Source organism: Rana temporaria, chromosome 1 (genome assembly GCF_905171775.1).
Source record: "Rana temporaria chromosome 1, aRanTem1.1, whole genome shotgun sequence".
Lineage (NCBI taxonomy): Eukaryota > Metazoa > Chordata > Amphibia > Anura > Ranidae > Rana > Rana temporaria.
Genome location: NC_053489.1, coordinates 118,093,071 through 118,113,168, shown reverse-complemented (window position 1 = coordinate 118,113,168; position 20,098 = coordinate 118,093,071).

Here is a 20,098-nt window from a genome sequence, read left to right as displayed (position 1 = left end):
TTTTTTACCCTGTTGGGTAATAAAGCACAAAAAAAGATACCCACAGTCTGGACATTGACTTTCTTAGAACTCTCATGAAGTACCCTAGACAGCGGAGAGAACAGAGGTAACGTGCCACCCAGATCAAACCAGCAGCTCCTTCGGGGGTAGTGATATATATATATATATATATATATATATATATATATATATAGATTATATATATATATATATATCGATCGACTTAGGCCCCGGACCATTTGGCTGGCCAAAGAACAGGCCACTTTTTGCGATTCGGCACTGCGTCGATTTAACTGACAATTGCGCAGTCATGCTACGTGGCTCCCAAACAAGATTGGAGTCCTTTTTTTCCCCCCACAAATAGAGATTTCTTTTGGTGGTATTTGATCACCTCTGCGGTTTTTATTTTTTGTGCTATCAACAAAAATAGAGCGACAATTTTGAAAAAAAAGAAATATTTTGTACTTTTTGCTATAATAAATATCCCCATTTTTTTTTAAAAAAGCTATTTTTTCTCAGTTTAGGCCGATATGTATTATTCTACATATTTTTGGTAAAAACATTGCAGTAAGCGTATATTGATTGGTTTGTGCAAAAGTTATAGCGTCTACAAAATAGGGGATAGTTTTATTGCATTCTTATTATTCATTTTTTTTTATTAGTAATGGCAGCGATTTTCATCGTGACTGCGACTTTATGGCGGACACATCGGACACTTTTGACACATTTTTGGGACCATTTATTCATTTTTATAGCGATCAGTGCTATAAAAATGCACTGATTACTGCAAAAATGAAACTGGCAGAGAGGGGGTTAACCACTAGGTGGCGCTGAAGGGGTTAAGTGTGTCCTATGGAGTGATTCTAACTGTTAGGGGGAGGAGCTACCAGTGACACGTCACTGATCACTGTTCCCGATCACAGGGAACATTTGATTAGTGACATGTCACTAGGCAGAACAGGGGAATGCCTTGTTTACAAAGTCATCCCCCTGTTCTGCCTTTGCCGACCGCAATCGCGGGCCGTCCGGGAACATCAAAACATACAATTGTGACAAGTCATATTATCATTGAATTTTGTTAATTTTCTTTAAAATACAATACAATGTGGAAGAATGTGTACAGAACACCCCCCAGAAACATAGTTTCTTGTTTGTGTGATTGGCTTACTGATTTACCCAGAAGTCTGCACTAAAATACAAATCAAATATGAGGCATTCCCTGCAACAAAAATTGCATTTGTGGTAAGATACTCCCAATAGGACATCCCTTTAGAAGTGATTTCCCAATAGGGCATCACATCTAAAGGGATGCAGACCCAGCAGCTTTCCTCATTAGAGCCCTACAGGTGCAAAAGCTGATTGATAATTATGAAACCACTGCCATTAGATTCACTTTTCAACATGGACACAGACAAACACACAGGAATTTCTTCTAAATAATGAAAGGTAGGAATCTGTAAAAAAGTTTGTTAAAATCCTTGTAATGTACATAGATCACCTAGAGGGGAATGTTTTTTCTCAACAAAAGTGGATTTACTCTTTAAAAAAAATTGCTAATATTTCATCTTTGTACATTTTTAACTCTGACATGGTTTTCTAATGGAGAATGGGATTTTAAAGTGATAAGAACTCATCGCTGTAGGCAAACCTTCCAAGGATTATACCTCCTGCTAGCAAAAGACAAGTACAGGCTATGCAAGTGCATAGAAAGAGCAAAAAATTGCTGGACGGCCGCACTCCATTAAGACACCTTTATTGAAGTCAGATAAAATCCAAATGGTCACAAACGATCACATCAATCCCAGAGGAACAAGACAAGGCAAGGCTTACATGTTTCACACCACAAGTGGGTGCTTAATCATAGCTTTGATTAAGCACCCACTTGTGGTGTGAAACATGTAAGCTTTGTCCTTGAACATGTCCTGTTCCTCTGGGATTGATGCAATCGTTTGTGACATTTGGATTTTATCTGAAAGGTGTCTTAATGTAGTGTGTCCTTCCAGCCATGGCTGAAATATTTGTTTTGAGTATATTTACCCTTTAATTATTAAAATATGAATTATTATTCCAAATTTTCTTTTTTTTTATTTATTTTCCTAATCTTTTCGGACTAAACTGGTACTTCCTAAGTAATCTCATTACATATGAAGCATTTTAATTTTGAGACGTTCTAGATGTTTTCATAAAATCATGTAAACTGCACAATTTGCATTCTGCATATAATAAAGCCCATGAAAAGGGACTATGTTAATACATTCAATCTTCCAGAAAGCAGCAGGAGTTACATTTGCACTTTCTTTTAACTACAAATTCATTTAACTGCTTTTTCAAAGAGTACAGTAATGCTGGCTCTTAAATGAATGACATCCCCATAAGGGGCTTGAGCAAAAGGCAATCACTTGGTAAGTCACCACATATGGAGGCGCAATTACTGAAGAGAGACTTCTATTTTAAGGTGAGACAATCTGTCTTGGGAACAAACTCCTGGGAAGTGCAAGTGAGGCTTTGGCCACAAACTACTAACTTTTGTGTAATTCTTGTCCTAATTATGAGCAGAAATAAATGAGAACTTTTGAAGGTGTTATGTTGAATAATTTGTTCAAAAGTAAGTTGTGCAGCCATATTCTACTAACTGCATAACAAAGGCATACTGGTTTGCTTATAATTAAATGTGAGTAAGGCTCCATGCACACTGGGCTTTAAAAAAAAAAAAAAAAAAAAAAAACCTGTTCTCTTGGGAGTAAAAAACGCTCATATAGAGCAATTTTGGTACAAAGTTTAGATGAGTTTAGAAGAGTTTTATGTTTTTTCTGCCAGTGAGCTCCAATCAGGAACCCGAACCAGACGTTTTTTTTTCCTGCCTCTAAACGTTCAGCTCAAAATATGCCTGTAATCATCCTAATGGGCCAGATTCAGATAGGAGATACAGCGGCGTATCTCCTGATACGCCGTCGTATCTCTAAGGCCGGCCGGTCGTATCTATGCGACTGATTCATAGAATCAGGTTACGCATAGATATCCCTAAGATCTGAGAGGTGTAAGTGACTTACACCGTCGGATCTTAGGCTGCAATTGCAGGCCGGCCGCTAGGTGGCGCTTCCGTGTCTTTTACGCGTCGAATATGCAAATGAGCATTTACACCGATTCAGAAACGAACGACTGCCTGGCGCTTTTTTTTTACGTCGTTTGCGTTCGGCTTTTTCCGGCGGAAAGTTACCCCTGCTATAGCAGGGGTAAGTGCGGCGTATCCTATGTTAAGTATGGCCGTCGTTCCCGCGCCGAGTTTTGAATTTTTTACGTTGTTTGCGTAAGTCGTTCGCGAATACGGCCGGACGTAATTTACGTTAATATCGAAACCAATGATGTCCTTGCAATGCACGCTGGGAAAATTTGCGGACGGCGCATACGCTGTTCGATCGGCGCGGGGACGCGCCTGATTTAAATAGTACACGCCCCCTAGCCGCGGAATTTGAATTCTGCCGGGGGATTTACGATACGCCGCCGCAACTTTAGAGGCAACTGCTTTCTGAATAAAGCACTTGCTTCAAAAAATAGCGGCGGCGTAATGTAAATCAGATAGGTTAGCGGATCTTTAGAGCTGCGTAAACCTATCTGAATCTAGCCCAATGTGCATTGACACATAGGATAACATTATATATGGGGTTGCTGTGGTTGGTACTGGACCAGGAGAAGTGGTAAAAGGCCGCTCTTAGGAGAAAGCTACTATATATACTTTGTCACTTTTGTGAGTGAAGTGGCTGAACATATTTGGCAGATGACAAATACATGTTTAATCCGCTCACTCCTAAGGCCATTTTCTGACATTTCTTACAAGTTACAAGTTCAGTATTTTTTGCTCGAAAATTACTTAGAGCCCCCAAACAATATATATATATATATATATATATATATATATATATATATATATATATATATATATATATATATATATATATATATATATATATATATATGTATACAGTATATTTAAAGCGGTTGTAAACCCGCACATTTTATTTTATTTTTTTGTTCACCTGAAAAGCAAAAGCCATAATGAGCTAGTATGCACCGCATATTAGCTCATCGTGAAATACTTACCTCAAAACGAGGTGTAGGGAACTTACCTGGTCCACGCCGTACGAGATATCATCTTGAGTCGGCGTGTCTTCCGGGTATCGCCGCACCAGCACTGTGATTGGCTGGAGCGGTGATGACGTCACTGGGGTGACGGGATGTGCGGCCAGCAGTTAGGAGTCGTTGTGGATGCCAGGATGCACCATATGATCTAGCGCCTCTTCTTTCCTCCCCCCCATTACTTGCAGTACTACGATCAAGAAATCTGGGAGACGCATCGCTATATCAAGCGTAGCACCTATAACCTTATTAGCTGGATATAGTTTCTTTTAAGATTTGGACCCTGCGGTCAGCTCAACCATTCCATTACCTGTACTTGCTATGGACAGGTGGATCTGGCTTCCACTGGCCTAAATACATCGCAACACCGACCCACCTTTCTGGGACCCACTGGCTCACATTTTTTGGCATTATTTGCCTTGACCCATTTTCTTAAACGGAATTGGCCACCGTACTCAAAAACTAAAAGAATGAATTGCAAGCCTTGATGAAGCACAACAGTGCGAAACTAGTCGGCAGTCTGCATTTAAGAAACATTATTTTTCATCTTTTCTATTATGTATTGTTGTCATTATAAGGAATATGAAATAATGAAATGTTATATTCTTGACATTGGTTACTCCATTTTAGATTTGGGTTCATTTTGCTTATAAGATAAAGTCTCTTAAAGACATTGCAATATGTGTTTTTTTGTATTCTAGTTATTGTGCTGACATTTAGCTTTGTGATTGTGTAAGTGTGAGACGTGTCAAAGGCTAGCTCAGCCGCAGGCATCCTGAGGCTGGTAACTTGTTCCCCAATTCTCTGAAACTTGTAAAAAAAGGGGAACATCTGCATATGTATAAATACTCTGTGACAAAATATAGCAAGTTGCAATCTTTAATACAGCATATCGTGTCTGTGTTTTAATTGACCCACCGGTGAAGGGGGTCATACATCCACCTGTCCAAGGTCCATCCTAGGCAACGGAACCAGAACCGAACCTTACAGTCATACTATATAAAATGTTTTTATATGTATTTCTTTTATACTCAAATTAAAAAACTTTGATATTTTTCTAAAAACCATTGCGTTTTGTGCGTTTACCTTAAATATCACGAACAGCACCTCACTTTAAAAATCCCTATATTCGGAGGAGAATCCCTCTCTTCCTTATATTTTTTTTTTTTTTTTTTAAATCTGCGCCATTGGCAGCTGAGTAAAACGGAATTGATGTTGTGGCGTCGCTTCCGTGATTTTACATCGGAGACCCGATCAGAGCCAAATCCAGCTTTGTTCGGGTCTCAGCCTAGCCGGCAATACGCACCAAATGGTGGCTTGGGTTTTTTCTGTTGGTACGGGGGGCCCGGGAAGAGCGGCAGAAGGTGGCGGGAGGGGGGGGGAAGTCCCCTCCGGCTCTTGTAGAATAACAGCTGAGCGGCTTTTAGCTGCATCGGTTCTTATCACTAAAGAGTTAACCGCCCGCTCTAAAAGACAGTAATGGGATGATGCCTGGACCCTCCATTCACCTCTATGGAGTGGCAGATGTAATTGAACTTGTGTCCATTTATACCCGCCTACGTCCAATCCAGTCTGCTAAAAATAAACTGAAGCGGGATCCATTAACCTCGGTTTGGGCTGATTAGGATGGATGCCAGTTGGATGTAAACAGACAGGCTGTCTGTTTACATCCAACCACCGATAGAGCAGAGTGGGCTGTGTGTGTCTGCTCTGCATATGTGGACATGTTATCCTCCTGCTCTGCTCAGCTGGCATTAGAAGACGGATACCCTGCTGAGCAAAGCAGAATCTGTCCCAAGTGAAAAAGGGCCTTTTTGTTGTATGGTCCCCATCTCCTCTACTCTGTCTGTCCCCATGTACTCTGCAACTGCCCCCATCTCTCTTATGTTCCCTTCTCTGTCCCCATCTATTCCTCCTCTGCCTCTAGATGGTCCCCATGATGTACCTGTACATGCAGCAGGCTTTGTAGGACAGTCAGGCATGATAAAGCACTTTTCTTCAACTGAGGATCCATACCATTTCTTGTACTGTGCCTGCAGGTGCCTCCCCCTGGTCTCACTCGGCTCCTCCCCCTCCTCTCACTCACCTCCAGTTCACTGATGAATGTGCTGGACTGGAGGCAGTTCTGCTTCTGCCCACATGGGAGGGGAATTTCTTGGAAACATCAGCTAGGGACAAGGTGCAGAAATGAAAGGCTATTGTCTGCCTTTCATCAGGGAGAGAGAAGGAGGGGCTGGGAAAGCCGTGTGTGAGAGCCAGTGAATGTGTGGAGGGAGCAGCTGAAGTTCTGAACTGTGCTCCCTGTCACAGATCTTTGATCTTCTGTCCTGAGCAGGGCAGTGCCAGCAGAAGCACTTGAGGGACCCATCAAAAAAACAAAAAATAAACGTTTGAGGAGAGATCCTGGAGGTGTACACAGATCTAATAAATGTGATTAAAAAAGTCTCTCGATAAGAGTGACAAAGCCCATAGCAACAGTCTCTAAGATGAAGAGGGAGTGGAATCCATGTACCAGCACTAAGGGCAGCCAGTGTAAAGAGCTAGAAGCAGCCTCTACAATGCAACAAAGGAAAATAAACACAGCGCCTCTTATGTCCCGTACACACGGTTGGAAATTCCAATGTGAGCTTTTGAACGAAAATTCTGACCGTGTCTATGCTTCATCAGACCTTTGCTGTCGTAATTTCCAGCAACGAAAGATTGAGAACTGGTTCTCAAATTTTCCAACGGAAAAATTCCTATCTGAAAATCTGATCGTCTGTAGCAATTCCGACGCATGCTCGGAAATAATTTGACGCATGTTCAGAAGCATTGAACTTCATTTTCTCTGCTGCCGCTATAGGTACTGGTCCCTCAAACCACCAGCTCAACCAGGCCCATAGTCTTGGATGCATACAGTCTTTGGGCTACTTAAACACACACAGCTTCAAGTCCCTCAATGCACACAGCTCTGGCTCCTTGGACACACACAGCTTCAAGCTCTTTAATGCACACAGCTTTAAGCTTCTTAAAGCACACAGCATCTATCTTCACACAGAGACACTCACTAGCAGCCACTGCTCCAACTCCACCTTCCTCCACCCTTCTGCTCTCACCAGCCCCTCATTATATGGGCTGTGTGCACCTGGGCACACACCCAGCTGGCTGTCCACAAGACCCAGACACAGGGTTGGAGATCCCGTCCCACCCAAATCTCTTAGGGATCTCCAAACTACAGGGTGCCATCTGGACCTAGCAAAACCTGGAGAAAACTGCCAGAGCAGTTTTCTCCATTTAAACTCTACACTCTGTAGTCTTGCAGTCTGCAGATATGCAAACTCTGTGTCCCTTTTACATCCAATTTCATAGGGACAGAGCCTCGCTCTGCCACAATATATATATATATATATATATATATATATATATATATATATATATATATATATATATTGTTAAAGGGTATAGCACCTCGGGATCATGCGCAAAGCCATTTATCTTAAACATAATGGGCCTGATCCACAAAAGGGATACGCCGGCGTATCTACTGATACGCCGTCGTATCCCTGTTTCTATCTATGGAACTGATCCACAGAATCAGTTTCTCATAGATAGGCAGAAGATCCGACATGTGTAAGGGACTTACACTGTCGGATCTTAGGATGCAGTACCGCAGCCGCTGGGGGCATTTCTCGTCGAAATCCAGCGTCGGCTATGCAAATTAGCACTTACGGAGATCCACAAAGCTTTTACGCTTCGTTTTTTCTCTGTAAGTATTGATTTGCCGTCCCAAAATTAGGGCTGCTTTTACAAGGTGTAAACTTAGTACACGATGTAAAAGTAGACCCTTCTATCCCGCGTCGCTGTCATTTTTTTTTTTTTTTTTATTTTCCGCCGCAACTCTTTTTTTTTTTTTTTTACGCCCGTCGCGATTCTCAAAAAACGTAAATCCGCGCAAAGCACGTTGGGAAAATAACGTCGGGAGCATGTGCAGTACGTCGGGAGTGCGCCTAATTTAAATGGGACTCACCCCATTAGATTAGGCACGCCTTGCGCCGGACGGATTTAAGTTACACCGCTCAAAATTTCTAGGTAAGTGCTTTGTGGATCAGGCACTTAGGTAGAGATTTTGCGGCGGTGTAACTTAAATAGGAAAATTTAAGTTACGGCCACTCTTTGTGGATCAGGCCCAAAGGTCTTTATTATTCTTTAGATCCCTTTTTATACTTTTTCAGGCACTTTTGGGCTAAAAATAGCGCCTGTAGAGTGCCTGAAAAATGCCTCCCCTGCAGCCCCAGTATGAGAACCCGAGTTCTTTCACACTGGAGCTGTGCGCTTGCAGGATGTTAGAAAATGTCCTGCAAGCAGCATCTTCCGGGAGGTGCGGAAGCAGTGAATACACAGCTCCTCCACCTCCCCTGCAATTGGAATCAATGTGCACTACTGTGTAAGTGCCTGCAAAGCACTTCAGCAGCAGTGCTTTGTGGGCACTATTAACCCTTGATTTGTCCGCTAGCGGGGGTTAAAAGTGCCCCGCTAGTGGCCAAAAAGTGCCAATATTACAGCGGTAAAGTGCCAACAAAATTAGCAACTCTTTACCGCTAATGCTAGTACTCTTAAAGCAAACAGAACAGAGTTTCAGAAAATACACTAGAGTCGACTTGTCTTCAGCACAAACAAAATACAAGACATTCAAAGTTTGCACAAGCGATTTACCCCAAAGTTAGTAGAGTCAAGCTTCATATGTTTTGACAATTTTCAGCACGCATGCAGCACTCAGACAGGTGTCCTCCCTCCAACTCCTACTACTCAACTTACAGCCCTAAGAGCTTCCTATCTCAAGTGCTGCTTCCTGAAGGTTGCTTAACCCTGTAGGAACCAGAGTTCCTGTAATCAGGAATGGAGGTCCTTTCCCACCTTAATATCACTCTGAACCTCCAAAATTCTGGGTCCATAGGCAATTACTAATGCAGAGAGGACTGCAAACCAGTCTTCTCCATATGCTTGACCGTCCTGCAATCCCTCACCCTGCATAGATGAGACCCCTGAGTAGTGATGGCCTGTCCATTAGAGGCGAACAGGGCCCAACCCCATATCAATGCATCCAACCCCCCAATCTACATGCAGGGTGCCGGATGCATGGATTCCACTGGGGGAGTGTTTTTTTTTACGCACATGATTAGAGCCAAAGGCTCTAATAGGCTTCAAAAAATATGAGCTTGGGGCGCAGAGCACTGAGCTCCAAGCCTACCCACTTGCGTGACAATAGAAAATGAACATTCGCTATTATCACACTGATTCTCCTTTCGGCCAATCAGGAAGAGGATCGTGAGACCCCCTATCCCAATTGTCCAAAAGGAGAGGACATACTATTGGCCTATGGGGGTTCTGTCAGAAAGCTGGAAGTCATGCCAAGTTGCTCCTTTTGTTTAAAGGAGAATTTTTGCCAAAGCTTTTGGCGCTGCACTCCTCCTATGGATCACAGGAGTGCAGTTCCTTCTGCACCCGCATGACCAGGTCTTATGCCTCGTACACACGATCGGATATCTGATGGAATCTAATCCGATGGATTTTTTCGACGGATATCCGATGAAGCTGACTTTCATCAGTCTTGCCTACACACCATCAGTCGAAAATCCAACCTTGCCAAAAGGTGGTGACGTAAAACACTACGACGTTCTGAAAAAAATGAAGTTCAATGCTCATGCATGCGTTTGCAAATGCGTGCGGACAAAATCCCTCTTTTAAACGCATACTGTTAGACAGGTTAATTGGTTGTTCTGCGAGATGGTCAGTAAGTAGGCTTAGTTTTTCCCTGGGCATTCCCCTGGTTTTGTTGTTATCTGATTTAGCATTCCAATGCTACTTACTGCTATGGCCAGCTATAGATGGGGCGGTGGACACGTTTATGTTTCACCTGTGGTGCTTGTATTGGTTCAGCAGCGCATCAACACCTTTGCAGCCATTGTGCTACATGCTGGGTGTTTGGTGTGCTCCTGCACCTTTAAGGAGGGGTGGCTCCCCTTCAGTCCACCTGCCCTTATCTATCCATCAGAATGCATGTGCCTCCATTGTGGGGACACTCATTGTTTAGTGTTAGGGCCACAGATTACAGGGTGCCTTGGCATGGCTCTGTGGCTCACGCATGCGTTTGCAAATGCGTGCGGACAAAACCCCTGTTTTTAACGCATACTGTTAGACAGGTTAATTGGTTGTTCTGCGAGCTGGTCGGTAAGTAGGCATGGTTTTTCCCTGGGCATTCCCCAGGTTTTGTTGTTATCTAATAGGATTCAAAAAAGTATAAGCTTGGGGCGCAGAGCACTGAGCTCCAAGCCTACTCACTTGTGTGACAATAGCGAATGAACATTTGCTATTATCACACTGATTCTCCTTCCGGCCAATCAGGAAGAGGATCGTGAGACCCCCAATCTCAATTGGCTAAAAGGAGAAGACATCCAATTGGCCTATGGGGATTCTGTCAGAAAGCTAGAAGTCATGCCAAGTTGCTCCTTTTGTTTAAAGGAGAATTTTTGCCAAAGCTTTTGACGCTGCACTCCTCCTATGGATCACAGGGATGCAGTGCGTTCAGCACTCGTGTGACCAGGTCTTATGCCTCGTACACACGATCTGATATCTGATGGAATCTAATCTGATGGATTTTTTCGTCGGATATCTGATGAAGCTTACTTTCATCAATCTTGCCTACACACCATCAGTCAAAAATCCTACCGTGCCAAAAGGCGGTGCCGTAAAACACTATGACGTGCTGAAAAAAATGAAGTTCAATGCTTCCGAGCATGCGTCAACTTGATTCTGAGCATGCATGGATTTTTGACTGATGGACTTCCACACAGACGATTTTTTAAGTATTCAAATAGTAAAGATGTAAACTTTTAGAGATAATTAAAAAATTTTTTTACTTTGTTTGGTTGCCCTTAAAATCCCATAGAGGATGAAGGATACAGACCCGACTGGGTCCAATTGGAGACGCAAGCAAGTCCGACCATTACATTGGATCTTCTAATGTGTCTCCCTGCGAAGGAGAGTCAAGCAGTGTCTTTATCCCACTCTTTGCATCTGTGGAACACAGCATGCAAGTTACAGCCCTTGAAACCCCCCATCTGCCAGTAGCCCCACTTAACAATAACCCTCACTTTCTACCGTTCCATCAGATCACCCAATTCATATGGTGGATCAACAAGGGTCTTTACAGAATTGCTCACTTTATAGATAATAAGGGGATAAGACAACTTAACTATTTTAAGAAACCTTACAAATGCCCCCCACAGAGACTTATCGCTGTACCAAATTATCCATTTCATGTGAACCTTGTTGAAAGGCCAGGTGGATATAACCACTAAGACCATTTTTTTAAATCGGTGTATACAAGGACCTGAATTCAATAATCAGGGTAACAGACCTTCCTACCAAACGGCTTGGGAATAGTGGAAGAGGAGGTGTGGACAAAAAGGCTTAACCATGGTGCACCAAGGCATACTCAACACCTCATTGGTAGAGGCAAACTATAAGGTGCTAGCGTGTTGGTACCTTGTCCCTACAAGGCTAGCAAAACTGTACCCTGGTACCCTTTGCTTTCGGGGCTGAGGACAGGAAGGATATATGTATCATGTCTGGTAGTCTTGCCCGAAGGTCCGACAATTTTGCATCAGAATATTCAACCTGATCTACTCAGTGACAGGATAAAATATACCTAGAGGAGCCAAAACGGGGTTGTTTACTAACCTGTCGGAGGAGATCCTCAGACATCTACGGTCTCTCATATTTTTCATTCTCCTAGCGGCTAAAATAACTAAAGCATGTGCATGGAAATTGCCTGAAATCAACATTACCTTGGTGAAACACAAGGTGTCCTGGATTAGGATCAATAAAACAACTAGCCAGTATAAGACAAGATAAGCAAGCTAGGTTTGAGAAGGTATGGAATCCCTGTATTGCTTATCCCTGAATGCTGGGTTATTTTGTGATGAGAGACCAAGGTCAGGAGGACCCATCTCACTCTGTTCTAATCTATCTAATTCTTAATTTCTTCTTTTCTCTCACTTTTTTTAGAGGTTGGTTCGGTTATACCATAATGATGGAGGGAGGGGAGGGGAGGGGAAGGGGGGATATATGGTTTTGTAGGATGCTACCAGGGGACAAGAAAGTCTCCCTAGCCAAAATATAACCTTTCTTACTATGTTTTGTTAATATGTATTTGATAAGGGCCACTGATCATATTGTATATTGCATCCCTGTTTCAACAATCTTCTGATGAACATCTGGGCATAATGTTCTGTATGCTGTTTTGAAATTGTAATAAAAACTATTGAAACAAAAAAAATCACATAGAGGATTTAACAAAACATATCGCTTGGAACTTAGAGATTTTGGCAACCTTTGCCACAACAGAAGAACTACATATCATTTTGTATTGCACCAGTCTGAACCTGGTACTGATGCTCAGCAGGTGTTGCAGCCATCACTGATTACTATTGTTGGTGTAGTATTTGGTGGCAGCTATTAGATCATTTATTGCCCATGTTCTGGCAGCCAGACATCAGCGTTGGGTTAGTTAGGGTCCAAAAGGTCTCTGTTGTTCAGCCATTGCGTTTTTGTAAAGGATCAGGGACTGTTTTTGACATTTTTTAGCCACAGCAGACTGACTTTTGCGTGCAAAAGACTTCAATGGAGCTGCACCAAAAACATGTATTGCGTTTTTGATGTGTATTACTGAATGTAACAAAAATACAGTAATTGCCACCAATAAAAAATTGGGAAAGAAACGTCATGCCCCCAACCCCAATCAATACCAGGCTCTTTGGGTCTGGTATGTATTTGGAGTGGAACCCCATGCCAAAATGAAACTTAAAAAAATGGTGTGCCCCCCCACCCCAAAGCACCTTGTCCCCATGTTGAGGGCATGTGGTGGAAAGTATCTGAAACATTACATAAAACTTTACTACAAGATTCAATCCTCATACAAAATATCTTCAACAATTGCAAACATTTTATCTAATTATTTTGTATTCTTTTGTTACACTTTTGGTATTTTGTAATGTATTTTTAGATATTTGAAAAGAGTTAGATTCTATTTTGCTTATTGTTTACTTTTGACAATTTAGATTGACACCCTTTCTGCTATCACTATTTGCATCCTTATTAGTATTAGGGTCTTACACATGGCATGGTAGGTTAGTCCAACATTGTTGGTAGTCCTTCACTATGTCCTTGGTTTATATGCAGTTGGTCAGGGTTGGGAGTGGATTTGGCAGCTTCCAATGTGTCCCATGTCGGTCTATTGGCATATAGGTTTGCTTCCTATATGCCTCTCCCTGCCCAGTGACTGCATATTTTTCTTCTGCCCTTACTTGAGGGAGAGGGTGGGAACTTTCAATGCCCAAGCTGTTTCAATGGATGCCATGACATCATCGGTAGCATGGCTGCACCGGATATGATGTCATCAGCGTCCAGGAAGCAGAGGGGATTGCGGAGTGGAGTCATATTCTCCTCCATGAGGTTGCCAATTTTACACCAGTACAGGTGTATCATTACATTGAGGAATTATGATTGGCTTTTTTCCCCTTATGGATGAATGTATTCCCCTTTAAGTCAGGTATTTATGTGCATGTGGACATTGAGCATGTTCTATGTTTCTTCTGATACTGCCAGTTGCTGTGCTGTGACACTGTTGTGGGGTATGCTTTGGTAACGTATATGCATTAGTTATGTTTTTTGGGCTGATTGAAGGCTTTATTCTTGGGATACATATTTAAAAATGTGATATCTTTGTTTTTAGTGGCCGTTGCCTAGCACTTTCCATCTGGGAAGTATATAGCAAACATCTCTTGTAGGCATGATACAATGTAGGCTATATATTCATCTTCATGTTACCATTTTTATATTTTTGTTGGTTTAAGCCTACACATACAGTACATGTCTAAATCCAAGAATCAGTAGCCCCATAGAGCACTAGAAATGGTGCACTAGAAAACATTAGAAATAGTTCTTCTATTAAGATTCTATTAAGCTAACTTGATTAATAATATTTTGTCTTCCTAAGTCCATCTTCTTTAATGTTAGAGATATTTTGTTTTAATAGAAAGCATTTTGAAAATAGAGCATGAAAATCTTCAGTTCTTTTATAATAAATTCTGTTTTCACTGCTTTAACTTTAAAAAATACAGTTTGGAGTCAAGGTGATATTCCATCTGTTAAATTAGACAACAAATTCATGTATTACATTCTCTAACTCAGGCAGCTGGTAACTGATGGATGGCTGTTAGTCTAGAATATATGTGCATGGCATTGCAAAACTCTGCAAAACTGGAATTGTTTTAAAAAACAATTTGAGCAAGTTTGGAATTTTTACTAGGCACCTTGTACTTTTGCACAGGTGTTTCAGCACAGATCGGCTTAAGTTGACAAATTAGTGTTCCTACAACTGTTCCTCTCGTATCGAAACCTCCGAGAATCCTAATTGAGAGAATTTCTGTATCTATGCATGGCAAAATAATATATGATTATTTTCTTCTGGCTTACTGTCCCTGCTACTTGCAATGCCCTTGAGAACACAGATGCAAACATGAGCTGTAGAAAAAAGTGTTTTGGGAAAACACTTCTTGGATTTACTTTCTTAATAACAAGAAAGAAATATGTGAGTGATAATTTATGGATCCCATTGCTTCAGTGGTGTGGGGAAGTTAGTTGTTAAGTTCAAAGCAATGCATGTAGTATGTGAAAACTAAAGGCCTGGCCTGTTTAGTGTTTAGCATATAAGATGTACATTTAAATAAAACCTGCCATGACAGAAACATGAATGCTGTCATTGTTGAGCTCTGCTCCTAACAAATGCAAGTTGCCTGGCTCTCATTCTGACCCTCAGGGTTTAGTACTGGAAGTGACTGACCTGGATCAAGTTACTACCAAGTTTTTGCAGGAATCAGTCCTGATGAAAATGGACTTTACTGGCACCCACATAAGACTGGGTGACCAAACAGTGGCATGGCTCCTCCGCCCTTGGCACCATAGTGCGCATGTACAGATGATGGGGCGCATGCAACACCATGATGTCTGTGTCATTCAGATGCCTGGCGATGCAGTGACATTCATGGGGGCATATAAGAGATGCTCCTCCACGTGTCCTCTGTCCTTTTGGTGGCAGATGGACACGATACCTGACAGGCAGATTATACAGGGGTAAGATCCTCTTGTGGCATTAATAGAAATGGCTAGAAATTTAAGTTTTTGCCCTACCGCTCTCTTACTTAGAGACCTTGTATACCATTTTGGAGCTTGGCAGTATGATTGATGCTCCGTTTTGGATGTTGATCCTGGAGAAGGTAAAGTTTAGCTTAGGCATGTGCAAAAGGGAAAATTTCGTTTTGTTTCGTTTTAATTCGTTATTTAATTAATTTCGTTAAGTTAGGTTCGTTACATGTGTTAAATTCGTTTTCGGAACTCGTTCGTTTTCGACCGAATTTCGAAAAATCCGGTCAAATTCGAAAATTCTCTCTTCGAATATAATTTCGAAATTCGATCGGAATTCGAAAAAAAAAAAAAAAAAAATTTGAATTCCAAATCGAAAACCCGCGGACGAAATTCGATCGGAATTCCAAAAAAAAAAAAAAAAAAAAAAAATTGTTTCGAATTCCAAATCGAAAACCCGCGGACGAAATTCGATCGGAATTCCAAAAAAAAATAAAAAAAAAAAAAAATTGTTTCGAATTCCAAATCGAAAACCCGCGGACGAAATTCGATCGGAATTCGAAAAAAAAAAAAAAAAAAAAAAATTGTTTTGAATTCCAAATCGAAAACCCGCGGACGAAATTCGATCGGAATTCGAAAAAAAAAAAAATCGAATTCCGTCCGCGGGTTTTCGATTCGGAATCGAAAACGTTCGTTCGGATTCGGTAAATTCATTAATATTGCAATTCGGGAATTCGTATGCATCCGAATGTCCGAATAATGAAAAATTTGTCCGAATTTCGATTCGGAACGAAACGAAATGCACATGCCTAGTTTAGCTCTATGTGATAATAGAACTTTAAAGGTATATACACTAAATATATGGGTCATCTGGAGTCCCCTAGCTAATTCCCCACATGCTAACACTATCTCTTTACAGTGGGGATCGAAAGTTTGGGCACCCCAGGTAAAAATTTGTATTAATGTGCATAACGAAGCCAAGGAAAGATGGAAAAATCTCCAAAAGGCATCAAATTACAGATTAGACATTCTTATAATATGTCAAAAAAAGTTAGATTTTATTTACATCATTTACACTTTCAAAATTACAGAAAACAAAAGAATGGCATCTGCAAAAATGTTGGCACCCTGCAGAGTTAATATCTTGTACTGCCCTCTTTGGCAAGTATCACAGCTTGTAAATGCTTTTTGTAGCCAGCCTAGAGTCTTTCAATTCTTGTTTGAGGTATCTTTGCCCATTCTTCCTTACAAAAGTCTTCCAGTTCTTTGAGTTTCCTGGGCTGTCTGTCACGCACTGCTCCTTTAAGGTCTATCCATAGATTTTCAATTATGTTGAGGTCAGGATATTGTGAAGGCCATGGCCAAACTTTCAGTTTACGCCTCTTGATGTAATCCCCCGTGGATTTTGAGGTGTGTTTAGGATTATTGTCCATTTGTAGAAGCCATCCTCTCTTTAACTTCAGCTTTTTCACAGATGGCATCAAGTTACCATCCAAAATTTGCTGAAATTTAATTGAATCCATTTTTCCTTCTACTCGTGAAATGTTCCCTGTGCCACTGGCAGCAATACAACCCCAAAGCATGATTGATCCACCCCCATGCTTAACAGTTGGACAGAGGTTATATTCATCAAAATTCTGTGCCCTTTCTTCTCCAAACGTACCTTTGCTCATTCCGGCCAAAAAGTTCTATTTTAACCTGATCGGTCCACAGAACTTGTTGCCAAAATGCATCAGGCTTGTCTATATGTTCATTTGCAAAGTTCAAACGCAGATTTTTGTGGTGAGGATGTAGAAGAGGTTTTCTTCTGATGACTCTTCCATGAAGACCATATTTGTACAAGTATCTCTTTATAGTGGAATAGTGTACCACAACTCCAGTGTCTGCCAGATCTTTCTGGAGGGATCGTGCAGTCAAACGTGGGTTTTGAATTGCTTTTCTCACAATCCTGCGAGCTGTTCTGTCTGATATTTTTCTTGGTCTTCCAGATCTTTCTTTAACTTCCACTGTTCCTTCCAGATCTTTCTGTCATGAATATGCATCATGTCTGTTTGCCTACCTGATCTCCATGTGGTCATTAGAGGCAGATCCTGTTCTGGTTTCCCTTCTTATCACTTCCTCTTCCTGTATGGCTCCACCCTAGTCCATCCCAGGAAGCCTATATTAACCTTTGCTCTACAGGTCTGCAGTGCTGTTCAACAGTGTTCCAATGCTCAGTTCCTGTCTGCAGTGTATTGCTAGTTCCTGGTTGCAGAGTGCTACGATCTTCTTCCGTGTACCGTTTTGGCTTGTCCCCGACTTCCCTGTCTGCCTGTGCCCCTGACTATTTGCATGTTCCACGGCTATCCTTGTCTGCCTGTTGCCCTGACCTCGGCCTGTCCATCACCACTGTTTGTTCTGCTGGCTGCTTCCCTCTTCTCCCTGCGGAGTGTGATCTGAGGGATCCCGGGAACGCGACCTGGACCCAGTTGCGGCCAAGACCATCCCTACCACCAAGGGCTCTGGTGAATACAAAACTGGGTCTTAGACTCCGCGCCCTGGGTGATCTTGGGTCACGCTTCCTCCCTGCCAGCAGTAGTCGGCTATAGGGTTCACTTCCCTGCGGTGCATCCCTGACCCCTACAGGGTGCACTTGTCACCTGGCCACAGGTGACCTGACAGTTTGAACAGCCATGAACCCGACCGACGTGCCGCTTCCTGCAGATGACCCATTACAGGGCGTTGTTCACAGACTCGAGACGCATGAAGCTAATCAGGCTCAGGTGATGCGTTTCCTTCAGGATCTGGCTTCCCGCTTCGATCAGCTTCAGACCTCGTTGGGAGCCCCGAATCTACAACCCCAAGTACAACCAGCGGCAGCGGCTGCGCCCGTCACACCAGTCGCAGAGTCGCATTCACTGAAGCTACCACCTCCAGTCCGTTTTTCTGGAGACTCCAAGGCCTGCAGGGGGTTACTTAGCCAGTGCACCATCCATTTTGAACTACAGCCTCAAAACTTCTTGTCTGATCGGGCAAAGGTAGCCTATATTATTTCCCTCCTTTCCGGTGAAGCTTTAGCCTGGGCTGCCCCTATGTGGGAGAGGAATGATCCGGTAGTTTCCAGCCTGTTCAACTTCCTAAAGCTCTTTCGGAACATCTTTGAAGAGCCGGCTCGGGCCTCTTCAGCAGCCAGTGCTCTGCTACGTCTCCGCCAAGAATCTCGTTCAGTGGGTCAATATGCTCTTCAGTTCCGTATACTCTCTGCTGAATTGAGCTGGAACAATGAGGCCCTGGTCGCTACCTTTTTACATGGCCTCTCTGACCGAGTGAAGGACGAATTAGCGGGAAGAACCATCCCCGTCGGTCTGGACGATGTCATCTCCCTGTGCAATCAGATCGATATTCGTTTTCAGGAGAGGTCCATTGAGAAAAGACACCAGCACTCCCTAGGTCGTAGTCAGTCTGTGCTTCCCTCACTTCGTTCCGTAGACCACCCCCTGCCTGCTGAGGAACCTATGCAGTTGGGCCGGACCAGACTAACACCTGAAGAACGTGCTAGACGCAGAACTCTGGGCTTGTGCCTCTATTGTGGAGGCAAGGGCCATCTTCGTGCCTCCTGCCCGCTTCGCCCGGGAAACGCTCAGGTCTAATACATTTAGAAGGTGGAGTATTGGACCCAGAAACATCACCTTCCCGTCTGCTCCTTCCGGTGTCCCTTCATGTAGGCACTTCTCCCCTATCGATCTCTGCATATCTGGATTCCGGGGCTGCCGGCAACTTTATGGACTGGAGAACTGCTTCTTCTATGAAGCTTACCCTTTCACCCCTCACTACGCCGCTGGTAGTCTCGGCAATTGATGGCACTATTCTCCCAGGGGGTCCTATTCGCTTCCAGACACTACCCATTAGGATGTCGATAGGGATTCTTCACCAGGAGTGGATATCCTTTCTCATCCTACCTAAAGCCTCCACTCCCATTGTATTGGGCCTTCCTTGGCTACAGCTCCACTCTCCCCATGTGGACTGGGCTTCTGGGCAGATTCTGGCTTGGGGTCCTTCATGTTTCTCGTCATGTCTTTCCAAGGTGACTCCTAAGGGGGAACTTCCGGTTGCTACCACATCAGTATCTTCGGATCTTCCCACTGCTTACAGCGATTACCGGGATGTGTTCTGTAAGAAATCAGCCGAGGTGCTTCCTCCCCACAGATCTTTTGACTGTGCCATTGACCTTGTTCCTGGAGCAATTCTGCCCAGGGGTCGCACATACCCTTTGTCCATCCCAGAGACCCAGGCCATGTCTGAGTATGTCGCAGAAAACCTTGACAGAGGTTTCATTCGGAAATCGTCATCGCCTGCAGGAGCAGGGTTCTTTTTTGTTGCCAAGAAGGATGGTACCTTGAGACCCTGTATTGATTATCGAGGATTAAACGCTGTTACTATTAAGAATCGTTACCCCTTACCCTTGATATCTGAATTGTTCGATAGGTTGAGGGGTGCCTCCATCTTCACTAAGTTGGATCTCAGGGGGGCGTACAACCTCATTCGAATACGAGAAGGCGATGAGTGGAAGACTGCGTTTAACACTCGAGATGGCCATTATGAGTATCTGGTCATGCCTTTCGGGTTATGTAATGCCCCAGCCGTGTTTCAAAACTTTGTCAACGAAATCTTCAGGGACCTGCTGTACCAGTTTGTTGTCATCTATCTGGATGACATTCTAATCTTTTCGGAAAATCTGCATGTCCACAGGAACCATGTTCGCACTGTACTCCAGCGCCTCAGAGAGAATAATCTCTATGCCAAA